This window comes from Pelophylax lessonae, assembly GCF_965119305.1.
Source record: "Pelophylax lessonae genome assembly, chromosome: 5".
NCBI lineage: Eukaryota > Metazoa > Chordata > Amphibia > Anura > Ranidae > Pelophylax > Pelophylax lessonae.
The window spans coordinates 147,502,558-147,521,483 of record NC_138772.1 but is presented as its reverse complement, the minus strand read 5'-3'; the positions used below and the strand labels follow the sequence as shown (position 1 = coordinate 147,521,483).

Below are 18,926 nucleotides of genomic sequence, written 5' to 3'. Positions count from 1 at the left end.
GAAAAAAAAATTACCATTTAAAGCCTACTAGGGGGCCGGTCCTATTGCTGGGGGGGGATGGGGTTTGGCAGCCCACATGCAGCAAGGCAGAGGCGCCGATTGGGTGTCACCGGGCGCAGAGCAATGCGCCCCGACACTCGCCACTAGTCCTGTCCTGGCTGTGATTGGTCCAGACTCCAGCCTGGACCAATCATTCAGGACATCCCGGCTGATGTCGCTTGGGGGTGATGCGTGCGTCCTCACCGTCGTCACCTTCCCACCCGCCGTCAGACCGAGGAGGAGCAGCGGCGTGCGTGGTCGGGCGAGAGACGTGTCTCCCGTCTTCAGCAGCTCACAGCACAGCAGTCGGTCCGGTCGAGTGAGCCAGCGTAAGAGCAGGTAAGTGACGATTGAAGCAGCCAGTGCCTCCGTCTCTCTCCTCTCTTACCCAGGGCAGTGGCGGTGTAAGGTGTCCATGTGTCCTCGGGTTGTGCGCAGACTCAGAGCTGGAACTGACCAGGCCAGGACATGTCTTCCTCCGTCCTCTCCCAGCCAGCAGCCAGTCTCCTGGTCCTGGATATGGCAAAGTTTAAGCTATTTGCTTTTGGGTTTAACTTTACCTGATGTACAATGTAACTGTGACATGCATGTACCATGACCGGTGACTTGCCTGTACCATGACCTGTGACATGCCTGTACCATGACCTCTGACATGCCTGTACCATCACCTGTGCCATGCCTATACCATCATCTGTGCCATGCCTGTACCATCACCTGTGCCATGCCTATACCATCACCTGTGCCGTGCCTATACCATCACCTGTGCCATGCCTATACCATCATCTGTGCCATGCCTGTGCCATGCCTGTACCATGACCTCAAATTTACGCAATTTTTTACCGCATTTTTTGCCACGAAGCAATACCTATTACATTTTTCTTTTTGCGCCCCCCCCTAAAATTTTGAGCACCAGCCGCCACTGATCAATTCTCTCCACAAATGTATCTCCTCTGCTGCCTCTTCCAGCGATGTCTCCTCTCTGCTTCTATGTCTTCTATGGAGTTTAGGTCCGGCAAGTTTGCTGGTCAATCACACAGGACGTTCCATACAAAGCAGAGAGGTGACATTACTGGAAGAGGCAGCAGAGGAGATACATTTGTGGAGAGGATCGATAGTGGATTATGGGAAGGAACTTTCTACCATCTGTGCCTGATGCTCTATACACCGCTTGTATTGGCCTTTGTAATGAGGGTCCATACTATCTGATATCATTTAATTGTGGAGATGATCACTAGTGGACAAGCGGAGATATTTCGTACCATCTGAGCCTGACGTATAATACATTGCCTGTATAGACCTTTGTAATGAGGGTCTATACTATCTGGTAAGAGGCTGTGTGTTTGGGTGCTGGTGGTGGCTATCACACTGAAACGGAAGACTGTAACGCTCCTGCGTTTCTTATATGGTGTGGATTTTCAGCTGCAGAAATAGATCCACGTCAGTAGTCATGTAAGAGATATGCTGAGATACCATTCCCAACCTCAATGACTCATCATGTGTGGAAGGTCTTATTTCAGCCAGTAAATACACACAGTTAGCAAGCTGGTTCCTAGAATGACTTTATGTATGTGGTAACACAATGATGAAGGTTTGAGGGATAGGTTGAGTGAAGGTGGTAGGTGATAGACACTTGAAGGTGAGACAGTAGCAGATGGATGCAGGAAGGTTTAGCAATGTTGTATGATAGCAGATGATAGAATAGCAGGTGGACATACAAAAGAGATCAACCCAGTGCAGAAAAGTAGCAGTAGTCTCAAGAGCTAGCAATCTAGTTTATGCAGATGTAATAAACAGTCTTTACTATGCAGAGCTAGATAGTGTAAGCTTAGTATAAGTTTATAGAGAATTCCCCTGCGGGGTACTTAGCACTATTAGCGATACAGCCGAAGGGTGGTTCAGGAGAGGCGGATGATCCAGTAGCGGGGTCAGCGCAGCGAGGTTCCGTCAGCGAAGTAAGCTTGCAAGCATGGAAGCTTCAAGCAAGGTTAGCATCCAAGTAAGGGTGTTTGAACGAACACATGTGAGTGAGAACCGACGCCTTAAATAGCCATCTAGTCCGGCGCTGAGTGATGACAGCTCCAGTCTTAAAGGTGTATGCGCACCTTTCCAAAAGTAAATGGTAGGGCGCATACACTTGTGGAAAGTGTAATTTAGGGTACCAAAGGTACCGGAACATTACAATAACCCCCCCCCCCTTAAGGCCTGCTCCTGAAGGCTTCTGGAGCTGGTTTGTCTGGGTATCTTGCATGAAAATTGCGGATTAATCTAGGGGCATGTATGTCAGAGGTGTTTAGCCAGGTGTCGTCTTGGGGTCCATAGTTCTTCCATCTAACCAAGTACTGAAGTCTTCTTCTGTAGATACGAGAATCCAGAATCTCTTTTATCTCGTATTCTTCTCCACCTTCAACTTGTACAGGAGGGGGAGGTGGAATATTAGGCCTTATTCCTTGGTCCGGAACATGGGGTTTTAGTAGCGACACATGGAAAATGGGATGGATTTTTAGGTCCATTGGCAATGTAAGCTGCACTGCAGCTTTTCCAATAAGTTTCTTGATTGGGAAAGGTCCCAAGAACAGAGGTCCAAGCTTTTTGCTAGGGATCTTCAGTCTCAAGTTTTTTGTTGAGAGCCAAACGAGGTCCCCGATAGTATACTGTGGGGAAGGTCTTCTACGAAGATCATAGTACTTCTTTTGTTGACTGTGAGCGTGTGCAATGGTAGTATTTAGTAAACCCAGAGAATCCTTTATTTGGGTAAGATAGTCTGAGGCTACTGGGTTATTTGAAGGAAGGATGCGTGGAGGGAGAATAGAGGGATGGAACCCATAGTTCAAGTAGAACGGACTCTGCTTGGTTGTACTGTGAGTTGCGTTGTTGTAGGCAAATTCTGCCAGGGGGAGAAGATCCAACCAATCATCCTGTTGGTAAGAAGTGTAACAACGTAAATACTGCTCGATGCATTGGTTGACTCTTTCAGTCTGTCCGTTGGTCTGCGGATGGTAAGGAGAAGTGAGCTTCCGCTCAATCCGTAGTATGTGACATAGTTCTTGCCAGAATTTAGAAATAAATTGGGATCCACGGTCAGACAAAAGAGTTTTTGGGATACCATGTAATCTGAAGACATGTTTCATCAGGAGTTCTGCCGTTTGTTTGGACGAAGGTAGTCTGCGAATAGCAATGAAATGTGCCATCTTTGTCAGATGGTCCACTGACACCAAGATGGTATTAAATCCTTTGGAAGGAGGCAATTCTACGATGAAGTCCAATGACAGAACCTCCCATGGAGTTTGGGGTATTGGTAGACTGCATAGTAGACCGGATGGTCTCGTAGTGTCAATTTTGGACCTGGCACAGACATTGCATGAAGAGACGAATTTTTGTATAGATGTTTTCATGTCAGGCCACCAGAATTGCCGAGAAATCAAATTGAAAGTCTTTGTCATACCCATATGTCCTGCCATAGGCACATCATGCGATAATTCCAAGATCTTGGTGCGTAGGGTAGGTGGTATGTAAAGTTTATCGTTGTAGTAGAGGAAGCCTTCTGCATCGGTATTTAGTTGTGGTGGGGGTGAATCCAACCTTATACCATGCAGAACCTCTTCCTTCAAGGAATGGACAACTCCAATAATGCGTTTGTGAGGTATTATAGGAACGGAAGGAATTTCAAAGTAGTTTTCTTCAGTTAGTCGTGATAGTGCATCCGCCTTTTTGTTCTTATCTGCAGGTGTGTAGGTCACTAGGAAGTTAAACCTTAGAAAGAATAGTGACCATCGTACCTGTCGATGCGAGAGAGTTTTGCTAGTCTGAAGATATTGGAGGTTTTTATGGTCCGTGTATATAATTATTGGTAATTGGGTGCCTTCGAGTAAATGTCGCCAATTCTCCAGAGCCAATTTTATAGCAAGCAGTTCCTTCTCACCCACGGGGTAATTTATCTCGGGACTGCTTAGGGATTTAGAAAAAAAGGCGACTGGATGAAGTGGTGAAGTGGGGGTAGGTCGTTGGGAGAGTATTGCTCCTACTGCCAGGTTTGACGCATCTACCTCCAGAATGTATTGGAGGGATGGGTCTGGATGGCGTAATATGGGAGCGGAAGTAAACCTTGTCTTTAACAAGTGGAAAGCCTTATTTGCTTCTTCTGACCATTTAAATGGTATTTTTAAGCTAGTGAGCTGTGTGAGGGGTCTCACAATAGCAGAAAAGTTTTTTATGAACTTCCTGTAGAAATTTGAAAATCCCAGGAATCGCTGTAGCGCCTTGCGTGTAGTTGGTGTAGGCCAATCCTGAATGCAGGATATTTTACTCATGTCCATCTCGATTCCTGTTTTGGATATGATGTAGCCTAGAAAGAGTACCTCATCTTTATGGAACAAACATTTCTTCAGCTTCACATAAAGATAATGTGCAAGCAATCTCGATAATACAAGTCTTACATGTCTTATGTGTTCAGACAGGGTCCGTGAATATATAAGTATATCGTCCAGATATACCACAACACAGACATCTAGTAAGTCTTTAAAAATATTGTTTATAAATCGTTGGAAAACTGCAGGGGCATTGCATAGGCCGAATGGCATCACAAGATATTCGAACAATCCGTATCCAGTTCTGAACGCAGTCTTCCACTCGTGTCCATCACGGATTCGAATGAGATTGTATGCTCCTTTCAGGTCTAATTTTGAAAAATAGGTAGCTCCACGCACCTGCTCAATGAGCTCAGGGATAAGCGGTAGAGGATAGCGATCTTTTATTGTGATAGCATTCAATTTCCTGTAGTCGATGATAGGTCTGAGACTTGAATCTTTATTGCGAACAAAAAAGAGTCCTGCTGCTGTGGAAGAAGTGGAAGGTCTAATAAAACCTTTTTCCAAGTTCTCATCCAAATAGGTTTTGAGATGGGCAAGTTCATCCTGTGAAAGAGGATAAACATGACCGAACGGCAATTTGCTATTTGGGAGTAGATCAATGCTACAATCATAGTCTCGATGAGGAGGTAATGCTTGAGCATTTTTCTCAAGAAAAACCTCAGAAAGATCCTGATAACATAGTGGTGCAATCTCATCTGTCACCACAGACAGAATCTTCCCGGAAAACGGGAGGTTACACGTTTCCTCGCAATAACAAGAAGGGAAGGTCAAGGACCGTTTCTTCCAATCTATGGTTGGTTGGTGTGTGTGCAACCAGGGAAGTCCCAACACAATGGGAAAGTGGGGTGATGGTATTAAATCGAAGGTAGAAGTCTCCCTATGAGACTCGTTAATAGTGACTACAAGTGCTTGTGTCTGATCGGTGATCGGACCAGAGGATAACGGAACACCGGTAATAAGACTTACTGAGACAGGTTTGAGTTTAGAAATAATAGGAATTTTATTTAAAGCAGCAAAACATATATCCATATAATTTCCACAAGATCCTGTGTCAATCATGGCCTTAGTAGTAATCCTGTTCTGGTCCCACTGTAATGTCAACAAAACAGAAATGTAGGGGTTAGTGAATGAAGTTGTCAATCCTCCTAGGGAGACATGTGAACACTCACCCTTCTTTTTGTTGACTAGGGGGCAGACGTTTATCTTGTGATCCGGGGATGCACAGTACAAGCAGAGATTTTCATTTCGTCTTTTGGCTTTTTCCATAGTTGATAGCGGTGGGCGTATGGTTCCTACCTCCATAGGAACGGCCAGACTCCGAGAGGAAACGGATAATGGCATTCCCATCTTTTCAGCCTTTCTTTCTCGTAGTCTTCTATCTATGGTAATACTGAGTTGTATTAATGCATCCAGGGTTTTTGGCAGATCCGCTCGGGCGAGCTCGTCCTTAACGGCTTCTGATAGGCCAAGCCTAAATTGGGTTTTCAGAGATGCATCATTCCATTCGGAATCAAGGGTCCATCTCTTGAACTCTGCGACAAAGTCTTCTACAGGCCTGCTTCCTTGTTTCAAGGATCTTAACTGAAGATCAGCAGTACTCTGCCTATTGGGGTCATCATATAGGCTAGTGAGCTCTGCCAGGAACAAGGCATAGGAGTTGAGAAGCTGGTCGTTTTTCTCAAAAAGAGAATCTGCCCAGGCTTGAGGATCGCTTGATAGGTAAGAAATAATAGTACAAACCTTAATGTGATCAGTAAGGTAGGTACGAGGTTTTAGCAAAAAAAGTAACTCACATGCGTTTTTAAATTCGCGAAATTTTTTGCGATCGCCTGTAAATACCAAAGGGGGATTTATCTTGGGTTCAGGGGACTGAGCAGAGGTAAGTTGTGTCAGTCTAATTACCTGCTGCGACAGAGCCTGATTGTCTTCTTTTAATTCAGCAAGTGCGTGTATTAACGCAGATACTTGCTGTTTTAATTGTGTCACCTGAGTGGTTATTTCTGCTGAATCCATTTTTGGGTTCGTTCAATCTGTAACGCTCCTGCGTTTCTTATATGGTGTGGATTTTCAGCTGCAGAAATAGATCCACGACAGTAGTCATGTAAGAGATATGCTGAGATACCATTCCCAACCTCAATGACTCATCATGTGTGGAAGGTCTTATTTCAGCCAGTAAATACACACAGTTAGCAAGCTGGTTCCTAGAATGACTTTATGTATGTGGTTACACAATGATGAAGGTTTGAGGGATAGGTTGAGTGAAGGTGGTAGGTGATAGACACTTGAAGGTGAGACAGTAGCAGATGGATGCAGGAAGGTTTAGCAATGTTGTATGATAGCAGATGATAGAATAGCAGGTGGACATACAAAAGAGATCAACCCAGTGCAGAAAAGTAGCAGTAGTCTCAAGAGCTAGCAATCTAGTTTATGCAGATGTAATAAACAGTCTTTACTATGCAGAGCTAGATAGTGTAAGCTTAGTATAAGTTTATAGAGAATTCCCCTGCGGGGTACTTAGCACTATTAGCGATACAGCCGAAGGGTGGTTCAGGAGAGGCGGATGATCCAGTAGCGGGATAAAGGGATCAGCGCAGCGAGGTTCCGTCAGCGAAGTAAGCTTGCAAGCATGGAAGCTTCAAGCAAGGTTAGCATCCAAGTAAGGGTGTTTGAACGAACACATGTGAGTGAGAACCGACGCCTTAAATAGCCATCTAGTCCGGCGCTGAGTGATGACAGCTCCAGTCTTAAAGGTGTATGCGCACCTTTCCAAAAGTAAATGGTAGGGCGCATACACTTGTGGAAAGTGTAATTTAGGGTACCAAAGGTACCGGAACATTACAAAGACCCCCATATCTTCTTTCCACTGTGTCTTTATCTTTAGGATTTGGACTCTGTTTATTTATACTCAGCATTGCACCTTTTTGACATTTTTTACTATTGTTTGTTCTACAATATTGTGCTAGGTGCTTTTTCTGTATAATTTGTTATCTCATATTCTTATTTTCCATTTTTAGACAGAGTGAGGCAGTCTGGGGTATGTGACCTACAACACAGTATACCCACTCGTGGTATCTGGTCTATGTAAGCTTTAGCATAGCATACCATGTTATGTATCATACTGCACTGTATACAAATTGGACCAGTGGGCAGAGTTGTATAAAGTACTCGAAACCCATACTTGAGTAAAAGTACAAGTGCTTGATCAAAAAGTGACTTGAGTAGAAGTGGAAGTGCTCAATCAAAAAGTGACTTGAGTAGAAGTACTAAAGTATTCAACATTTTTTGTACTTAAGTATTGCAAGTAGTTTTTTTTTTTAATTTTGCTACTCAAGTACTGAAAGTAAAAGTACAAGTACTGTGTTATGTAGTTATTAAAGAAAGAAGTCAAAAGTTTGAACATCATATTGTTTTTTATTATTTCAAATGCAGCTTTTATTTATACATACAGTAGCATTTATTTTCGTATGCGTTGATAATACACATATTTTGAGCTTCATGAAACCTGCCATCTACTGTTCTGGCAGTGGTAATTTTTATAATTGTAACGAGTAACTATGCAGCACAAAAAAAAATATTGGAGTAGAAGTATTGAAATCATCGAAAAAAGGTAGTGAAGTAAAAGTGGAAGTAGGAGAAAAAAATTCTACTCTAGGAAAGTACAGATACCGCCTTTCGGTACTTAAGTACAGTAGTGAAGTAGTTCTACTTAGTTACTATACATCTCTGCCAGTGGGTGACTTGTGGCACAGTGTATAGATTGGGCTGTGTTAGTTATGTAACATATGGCATAATTTTCAGACATTGGTTGCCTGCAGTATATGATGTCCAGGACACATGGGGTCAGTCCACAAGTATGTGATGAACAGCTGTAATGTTCTGGTACCTTTGGGTACCCTAATTACTCTTTCATAAGTGTATGCGCCCCACCATTCTCTTTTGGTAAGGTGCGCATACACCTTTAAGACTGATGCTGTCATCACTGAGCGCCGGACTGGATGGCTATTTAGATCGCCGGCTCTCACTCACATGTGTTCGTTCAAACTGCTTTGTGCCTTGATCCTAACCTGTCTTGAAGCTCTCATGCTTGCAAGCATACCTCGCTGTCGGAACCACGCTGCGCTGATCCCTGTATCCCGCTACCGGATCATCCGCTCTTGCCGAACCTCTCCTCTGCTACATTGCTATTAGTGATAAGTACCCCAAAGGGGAAACCTCTATAACTTTCATACTAAAGCTTACACTATCTAGCTCTGCATACTAAGGACTATTACTACATCTGCATTATCTAAGATTGCTAGCTCTTGAGCCTACTACCACCTGTTCTTGCACTGGGTTGATCTCTCTTGTATGTCCACCTGCTACTCTGTCATCTGCTACCATACATGATTGCTAAACCTATCTGCATCCCATCTGCTACTATCTTACTTTCAAGAACATTTCCTTTCAAGTGTCTGTCATCTACCATCTCTACCCAACCTGTCTCTTCAGCCTATCATCACTGTGTTACTATATACATAAGTCACTCTAGGAAACATCTTATTGAGTGTGTGTATTTACTTGCTGAATTGAGATCATCCACACATGATGAGTCATTGAGAGTTGGGAATGGTGTCTCAGCGTTTCTCTACATGACTACTAAAGTGGAATATTTCTGCAGCTGAAAATCCACATCATACATAAAACGCAGGAGCGTTACAGATTGAACGAACCACAAATGGATTCAGCAGAAATAACCACTCAGATGACACAATTAAAACAGCAAGTACCTGCGTTAATACACGCACTTGCTGAATTAAAAGAAGACAATCAGGCTCTGTCGCAGCAGGTAATTAGACTGACACAACTTACCACTGCTCAGTCCCCTGAACCCAAAATAAATCCTCCTTTGGTATTTACAGGCGATCGCAAAAAATGTCGCGAATTTAAAAACGCACGTGAGTTACTTTTCTTGCTAAAACCCCGTACCTACCTTACTGATCACATTAAGGTTTGTACTATTATTTCTTACCTAACAGGTGATCCTCGGGCCTGGGCAGACTCTCTTTTTGAGAAAAGCAACCAGCTTCTTAACTCCTATGCCTTGTTCCTAGCAGAACTCGCTAGCCTATATGATGATCCCAATAGGCAGAGTACTGCCGATCTTCAATTAAGATCCTTGAAACAAGGTGGGAGACCTGTAGAAGACTTTGTCGCAGAATTCAAGAGATGGACCCTTGATTCAGAATGGAATGATGCATCTCTGAAATCCCAATTTAGGCTTGGCCTATCAGAGGCCGTTAAAGACGAGCTCGCCCGAGCGGATCTGCCAAAAACCCTGGATGCATTGATACAACTCAGTATCACCATAGATAGAAGACTACGAGAAAGAAAGGCTGAGAAAATGGGAATGCCATTATCCAGTTCTTCTCGGATTTCGGCCATTGACCCCGTTCCTATGGAGGTAGGAACCATACGCCCACCTCTATCAACTGTGGAAAGAGCCAGAAGACGATCTGGTAATCTCTGCTTGTACTGTGCATCCCCGGATCACAAGATAAACGTCTGTCCCCTAGTCTACAAAAAGAAGGGTGAGTGTTCACATGTCCTCCTAGGGGGATTGACAACTTCAATCACTAACCCTTACCTTTCTGTTTGCTTAACATTACAGTGGGACCAGAACAGGATTACTACTAAGGCCATGATTGACACAGGATCTTGTGGAAATTATATTGACATACGTTTTGCTGCTTTAAATAAAGTTCCTATTATTTCTAAACTTAAACCTGTCTCAGTAAGTCTTATTAACGGTGTTCCTTTATCCTCTGGTCCGATCACTGATCAGACACAGGCACTCCTAGTCACTACTAACGGGTCTCATATGGAGACCACTACCTTCGATCTAATACCTTCACCCCACTTTCCCATTGTTTTGGGACTTCCCTGGTTGCACACACATCAACCAACCATAGATTGGAAGGAACGGACCCTGACCTTCCTCTCTTGCTATTGCAAGGGTACGTGTAACCTCCCGTCTTTCGGGAAGATCCTGTCTGTAGTGACAGATGAGATTGCACCACTATGTTATCAGGATCTCTCTGAGGTTTTTCTTGAGAAAAATGCTCAAGCACTACCTCCCCATCGAGACTATGATTGTAGCATTGATCTACTCCCAAATAGCAAATTGCCGTTCGGTCATGTTTATCCTCTTTCACAGGATGAACTTTCCCATCTCAAAGACTATTTGGATGAGAATTTGGAAAAAGGTTTTATTAGACCTTCCACTTCTTCCACAGCAGCAGGACTCTTTTTTGTCCGCAATAAGGACTCAAGTCTCACGCCTATCATCGACTATAGGCAATTGAATGCTATTACAATAAAAGATCGCTATCCTCTACCTCTTATCCCTGAGCTCATTGAGCAGGTGCGTGGAGCTACCTATTTTTCAAAATTGGACCTGAAAGGAGCATACAATCTCATTCGAATCCGTGATGGACACGAGTGGAAGACTGCATTCAGAACCAGATACGGATTGTTCGAATATCTTGTAATGCCATTCGGGCTATGCAACGCCCCTGCAGTTTTTCAACGATTTATAAACGATATTTTCAGAGACTTACTAGATGTCTGTGTTGTGGTATATCTGGACGATATACTTATATATTCACGATCCCTGTCTGAACACATAAGACATGTAAGACTAGTATTATCGAGATTGCTTGCACACAACCTTTATGTGAAACTGAAAAAATGCTTGTTTCATAAAGAAGAGGTACTGTTTCTAGGCTACATCATATCCAAAACAGGAATCGAGATGGACATGAGTAAGATATCCTGCATTCAGGATTGGCCTACACCAACCACACGCAAGGCGCTACAGCGATTCCTTGGATTTTCGAATTTCTACAGGAAGATCATTAGAAACTTCTCTGCCATTGTGAGACCCCTCACACAGCTCACTAGCTTTAAAAAAACCATTCAAATGGTCAGATGAAGCAAATAAAGCTTTTCACCTGTTAAAGACAAGGTTTACTTCTGCTCCCATACTACGCCATCCAGACCCATCCCTCCAATACATTCTGGAAGTAGATGCGTCAAACATGGCAGTAGGAGCAATACTCTCCCAACGACCAACTCACACTTCACCACTTCATCCAGTCGCCTTTTTTTCTAAATCCCTAAGCAGTCCCGAGATAAATTACCCCGTGGGTGAAAAGGAACTGCTTGCTATAAAATTGGCTCTGGAGAATTGGCGACATCTACTCGAAGGCACCCAATTACCAATACTTATATACACGGACCATAAAAATCTCCAATATCTTCAGACTAACAAAACTCTCTCGCACCGACAGGTACGATGGTCACTATTCTTTCTAAGGTTTAACTTCCTAGTGACCTACACACCTGCAGATAAGAACAAAAAGGCGGATGCACTGTTATGACTAGCTGAAGAAAACTGCTTCGAAATCCCTTCCGTTCCTATAATACTTTACAAACGCATTATTGGAGTTGTCCGTTCCTTGAAGGAAGAGGTTTCGCATGGTATAAGTTTGGATTCACCCCCACCACAACTAAATACTGATGCAGAAGGCTTCCTCTACTACAACGACAAACTTTACATACCACCTACCATACGCACCAAGATCTTGGAATTATCGCATGATGTGCCTATGGCAGGACATATGGGTATGACAAAGACTCTTAATCTGATTACCAGGCAATTCTGGTGGCCTGACATGAAAACATCTATACAAAAATTTGTCTCTTCATGCAATGTCTGTGCCAGGTCCAAAATTGACACTACGAGACCATCCGGTCTACTATGCAGTCTACCAATACCCCAAACTCCATGGGAAGTTGTGTCCTTGGACTTTATAGTGGAATTGCCTCCTTCCAAAAGATTTAATACCATCTTAGTGTCAGTGGACCATCTGACAAAAATGGCACATTTCATTGCTATTCGCAGACTACCTTCGTCCAAACAAACGGCAGAACTCCTGATGAAACATGTCTTTAAGTTACATGGTATCCCAAAAACTCTTCTGTCTGACTGTGGATCACAATTTATTTCCAAGTTCTGGCAAGAACTATGTCACATACTACGGATCGAGCGGAAGCTCACTTCTCCTTACCATCCGCAGACCAACGGACAGACTGAAAGAGTCAACCAATACATCGAGCAATATTTACGTTGTTACACTTCTTACCAACAGGATGATTGGGTGGATCTTCTCCCTCTGGCAGAATTTGCCTACAACAACGCAACCCACAGTACGACCAAGCAGAGTCCGTTCTACTTGAACTATGGGTTTCATCCCTCTATTCTTCCACCACGCATCCTTCCTTCAAATAACCCAGTAGCTTCAGACTATCTTACCCAAATAAAGGACTCTCTGGGTTTGCTTAATACTACCATTGCACACGCTCATAGTCAACAAAAGAAGTACTATGATCTTCGCAGAAGACCTTCTCCCCAGTACGCTATCGGGGACCTCGTTTGGCTCTCAACAAAAAATTTAAGACTGAAAATCCCTAGCAAAAAGCTTGGACCTCTGTTCTTGGGACCTTTCCCAATCAAGAAACTTATTGGAAAAGCTGCAGTACAGCTTACATTGCCAATAGACCTCAAAATACATCCCATTTTCCATGTGTCGCTACTGAAGCCCCATGTTCCTGACCAAGGAATAAGGCCTACTATCCCACCTCCTCCTCCTGTACAAGTTGAAGGTGGAGAAGAATATGAGATAAAAGAGATTCTGGATTCTCGTATCCACAGAGGAAGACTTCAGTACTTGGTTCGATGGAAGAACTGTGGGCCCCAAGACGACACCTGGCTAAACACCTCTGACATACATGCCTCTAGATTAATCCGCAATTTTCATGCGAAGTACCCAGACAAACCAGCTCCAGAGGCCTTCAGGAGCCGGCCTTAAGGGGGGGGGTACTGTAATGTTCTGGTACCTTTGGGTACCCTAATTACTCTTTCATAAGTGTATGCGCCCCACCATTCTCTTTTGGTAAGGTGCGCATACACCTTTAAGACTGATGCTGTCATCACTGAGCGCCAGACTGGATGGCTATTTAGATCGCCGGCTCTCACTCACATGTGTTCGTTCAAACTGCTTTGTGCCTTGATGCTAACCTGTCTTGAAGCTCTCATGCTTGCAAGCATACCTCGCTGTCGGAACCACGCTGCGCTGATCCCTGTATCCCGCTACCGGATCATCCGCTCTTGCCGAACCTCTCCTCTGCTACATTGCTATTAGTGATAAGTACCCCACAGGGGAAACCTCTATAACTTTCATACTAAAGCTTACACTATCTAGCTCTGCATACTAAGGACTATTACTACATCTGCATTATCTAAGATTGCTAGCTCTTGAGCCTACTACCACCTGTTCTTGCACTGGGTTGATCTCTCTTGTATGTCCACCTGCTACTCTGTCATCTGCTACCATACATGATTGCTAAACCTATCTGCATCCCATCTGCTACTATCTTACTTTCAAGAACATTTCCTTTCATGTGTCTGTCATCTACCATCTCTACCCAACCTGTCTCTTCAGCCTATCATCACTGTGTTACTATATACATAAGTCACTCTAGGAAACATCTTATTGAGTGTGTGTATTTACTTGCTGAATTGAGATCATCCACACATGATGAGTCATTGAGAGTTGGGAATGGTGTCTCAGCGTTTCTCTACATGACTACTGAAGTGGAATATTTCTGCAGCTGAAAATCCACATCATACATAAAACGCAGGAGCGTTACAACAGCATGGTGTACAGACTAAGGTTGTACTTATAGTATGTATATATCACTTTCGTTATTTATTTTAACAAGTGGAATGAGGCTATACTTCAACATTTCTTAATTTTGAATGAACTATATACAGTATGATATACAAAGTGCATACGGAGTCATTAGCTCTTTTGCTAGAGTGAAAGTACATGTCTCAGCAAAGCTAATTTTGTATATGAAAGTGTGATAATGGCCTCATTTTATGTATAATGAGTAATACATTCTCCCCAAAGCCATCTCCACACTGGAACATCGCAACACCACACACCTCAGGCTCAGTTCTCACAGAATGTCTTTATAGCTGCCTAGTTACTGTTGCAACATTCATGTGTTCATCAGGCAGGCACAGTAAGCTGAACCCATTTTCTAATGCCCCATAGGTATGTAAGGGATTATACAGCCCTCAATGTCTAAGAATTTATGTAAACTGCCTGTAACTGTAAGTAAGCCATGTATAAATCCATCATTCTGACATCCATGTAGATGTAGTATAGCAATTATATCACCAAAGTTGAAAAGCTATTTGCAGTAAGTCAGACGGAGCTGAGGATGCTTGAAGTTTTATTTCAAGCTTTCCCTAAAGGTATCCATTTTCAGAAAGCTTCTACTTTATGTAAATATCTTAGGTTAAATCTAAACCATCAGGTTGTTTATGAATATATGGTCTCCCTTGTTGTGTATGCTTCTGTTGTATTTCCCTGTCAACTTGAAGGCTGAAGTCCTGGTTTGCAAACAGGGATCGGCCAGAGTGGATCCTACTTGAGGGACTACTGCAAGATCCAGTTGTATTTTTCACTTCCTGTAATGCTGTTAAATGTGACAAATAATTAGTCTGTGATCTGATTCTAACAGAAGCTGCAAAAATGTTCTTTTCTGTTAACTATCTTTTTTTCTGAAGCTACTGCCAGGGTATAATCACATTATAAAGTTGTGATCTGTACTAACAGAAGCTACAGAAATTTAATTTTTGTAGAATTGTGGATCGCCAATTTCTGCCTTTATGAAATTTAACTTCTGGATGTAGTATTTCTAATTGCTTCATGTCCCACCCAAATAAACTGCCAGCCTCTAATTAGTAGATTACATATAGTTACATAGTTAGTCAGGGTGAAAAAAGACACAAGTCCATCTGGCTCAACAAATAAAAAACAAAAAAGAAAAGAAAACACAACCATACAGTCCCATATACACAATCCTATACCCACAGTTGATCCAGAGGAAGGCGAAAGAACCCAGCAAAGCATGATCCAATTTGCTACAGCAGGGGAATAAATTCCTTCCCAAACCTCCGAGAGGCAATCGGATATTCCCTGGATCAATTTTAGCTATAAATATTAGTACCCAGTTATATTATGTACACCTAAGAAAGAATCTAGGCCTTTTTTAAAGCAATCTACTAAGCTTGCCAGAACCACCTCTGGAGGGAGTCTATTCCACAATTTCACAGCTATTACTGTAAAGAAACCTTTCCGTATTTGGAGACAAAATCTTTTTTCTCTCACTCTTTCCTCTATATGTAAAGAGTGCCCCCTTGTCCTCTGTGATGACCTTTAAAGTGAATAACTCAACACCAAGTTCACTATATGGAGCCCTTTTGTATTTTTACATGTTGATCATATCCCCCCTTAAACTCCTCTTCTCAAGAGAGAATAAATTCAGTTCCTCTAATTATTCCTCAGAGCTGAGCTCCTCCATGCCTCTTATCAGTTTGGTTGCCCTTCTCTGCACTTTCTCCAGTTCCCCCATATCCTTTTTGAGAACTGGTGCTGAAAACTGAACTGCATATTCCAGATGAGGTCTAACTAATGATTTGTGCAGGGGCAAAATTATATCTCTCTCTCTGGAGTCCATGTCTCTCCTAATACAAGAAAGGACTTTGCTTGCTTTGGAAACCGCAGCTTGGCATTGCATGCTATTATTAGTCTTATGATCTACTAGACCAACCAGATCCTTTTCCACTATGGATTCCCCAGTTCTACTCCCCCTAGTATGTATGATGCATACATATTCTTCACCCCAAGTGAATAACTTTACATTTATCAACATTAAACGTCATTTGCCACATAAAGAGAAATAAACGTATGCGCTGTATTGAGGTAAACGACCTGATGACTACTATCAGCTATAAAAAGGGGGGGGCGTGGAACTCCTCCAAAGTGAGCAGCTGATTTAGATAGTGTCCCCACGTATCAAGTATAATAAAAAAGAAATTAAATCAGCGCTAGACTCTGAATGAGGGGGACCACCTCCTCTATCTTCAGTACACAATGTCGGATGGTCACCAACAACTAACGGTGATCAGGTGATAGGTGAATAAATATAAATTTATACGTGAATCACACAAAATGGTGGAAAAAAATATATATAAGAAGTAAAAAACTTAAATGCAATATATTCAAATGAATATCAAGTGGTGAATGATCTTCTGAGTCCTGATCTAAATGCTGATATAGCTCACAAGTGACTCACAGTGGATAATGAAAAAAGCAATAAGCAATATATAAATGTGCAAAATACAATATATAGTAGTGCTAAAGTGAATAATGCAAAAAAGTGCAGCAGTGCCCAATTAAAAGTGCTAGAAAATGTCCACGAAATCACTTCTTAAATAGATGACAGTCCCATATAATGATTAAAGTGTCAAGTGCCAACAGGTGGTGGTCTCTTCTAATGCAATCTAAAGGTGAGGTTACACTTCCAAATACAATATGGTGAGTGTTTCACGGTGAGCCCACAAATCCAACACCGGGTGCAGTGGCCGCTCACCTCTACAACGCTCAAAAAGAGCGTTTAGATCTATGTCTCCAGGTTCCTCTCCTCAATCTTCCGATATGTATATCCTATCCTCCCGCTGTTATGGATCAGGTGGTTTCAACTCGGTCCACGCAAACAGTACTTAATCCCTGTGTCTAGTGCTCAAACAAGAGAGACTCTCATGGTGCAGTATGCCGGGTATACTTTATTAATGCCCAAGTACAAATTACTTACAGTTAGGAAGATATAAAAGTGCAGACAGTCTCCTAGTGCAACCGCTGATGCGGTGAGATCCGAAGCTTCCGGTCTCGGCCGACGACCGGAAGTGACGTCAACACGGCTTGTCACTGACGCGTTGCGCTACGAACACCCGTAGCTTTCTCAAAGGGGAAAAATTTGCAACATAGTTGCCCAATGAAACAGTCCACTGAGGTCGGCTTGTAAATTGGAGACATCCTGTAAGGAAGTTATTCCACTGCATAGCTTGGTGTCATCTGCAAACACTGAAATGGTACTTTTAATCCCAGACCCTATATCATTTATAAAGATATTAAAAAAGTAAGGGTCCCAACACTGAACCTTGGGGTACACCACTAATAACCTTAGACCATTCAGACATTCAGAGTAAGAATCATTAACCACTACTCTCTGAATTCTATATTTGAGCCAGTTTTCTATGCATTTACAAACTGATCTTTTCCAAGCCCGTAGACTTTACCTTACACATTAGCTGTGTGGGGGGAACTGTGTCAAACGCTTTTGCAAAATCTAAGTATGCTACGTCCACAGCCACCCCTCTGTCCAAGGTTTTACTTACCTCCTCATTAAAAGATATCAGGTTTGTTTGACAACTTCTGTCTTTCATGAATCCATGCTGTCTGCTGCATAAAATATTTTTTCCCAGCAAGAACTCATCTTTGTGGTCTTTTATTAAACTCTCCAGTATCTTCCCGACTATAGAAGTTAAACTAACAGGTCTATAGTTACTTGGTAAAGACTTTGATCCCTTTTTAAATATAGGCACCACATTGGCCCTACGCCAATCCAGTGGTACTATTCCAGATTGTCTTCTCCAAAATGTCCACTGAATACTTTCAAACAGTTTCATATATTCCCAATTGTATCGCACAGCTCTCAACTGTCCCTGATTTGGAACAAAATCCCTCTGTCCCTCATTCATCGTCATTTGTCCTTCATTTTGGTCGGATCTATGTAGTTGTATATAAATGCACTGTTTATCTTTCAAAAAGTGTTCCCCAGAGCTAAACCTTTCATCCATTTTCTATTGCTGCATTTGTAAAATCTAAAAGCCAGTAAAAAGGAATAGTAGTGGTAAAAACACTAGAGGGTTTAACTAATCATTTTTCTATAATTCTTCTTTAAGGGGGGAATGCAATGGGATGTGTCCTATGCCAACATACTTTGGCTAATAGGTGTTCCTCGTTCCCTTCTCAAGAAGCTGGGAGGTATGGTATCGGCATTGTGCTCTTCCATAAGACGACTCTATAGCTCTGTACAGATCTCTGATATTTCATTTTGAGATAGCCAAGGAGATTGAGTCTCTAGGGAACTTGTCTGCTCTAATTTCTTGATTTTTAAAGCGACCATGAGCTTATTGCAGAATGGAATGCACCAATGTAAGACTTAGGCCCCTTTCACATTGTAAGAAGAGTAGAGGAATGCTCGCACCTCCCATAGGATGCAATCAGAATTTATTAATAAAGTAAAAAAAGGGCACAGGATGTAACAGGCATCATGCAGGGGACTTTTCAAACCATTTCACACTGAGGAATTTTCCAAGCACTTTTGCATTAAAAAAAGTGCCTGAAAAACTCAAGAAAAATTATTCCCCTTAAAATCAATAAATGTGTTCACACTGGGGTGGTGCACTTCTGTTGCAGTGACAAAAAACTTGCTTGTAGCATCTTTGGAGTATGTCTGAGGAGCTAAAAAAAACGCACCTTCCCGTTGAAAGCAATAGAAAAC

The 18,926-nt window shown here is 42.4% G+C and overlaps 1 protein-coding gene across 1 annotated transcript in view; it reads left to right on the top strand.

Moving 5' to 3' along the window:
- Positions 1 to 18,926, top strand: part of EFHB (EF-hand domain family member B) — a 96,990-nt gene that overhangs the window by 42,425 nt on the left and 35,639 nt on the right. The window lies entirely within an intron of this gene.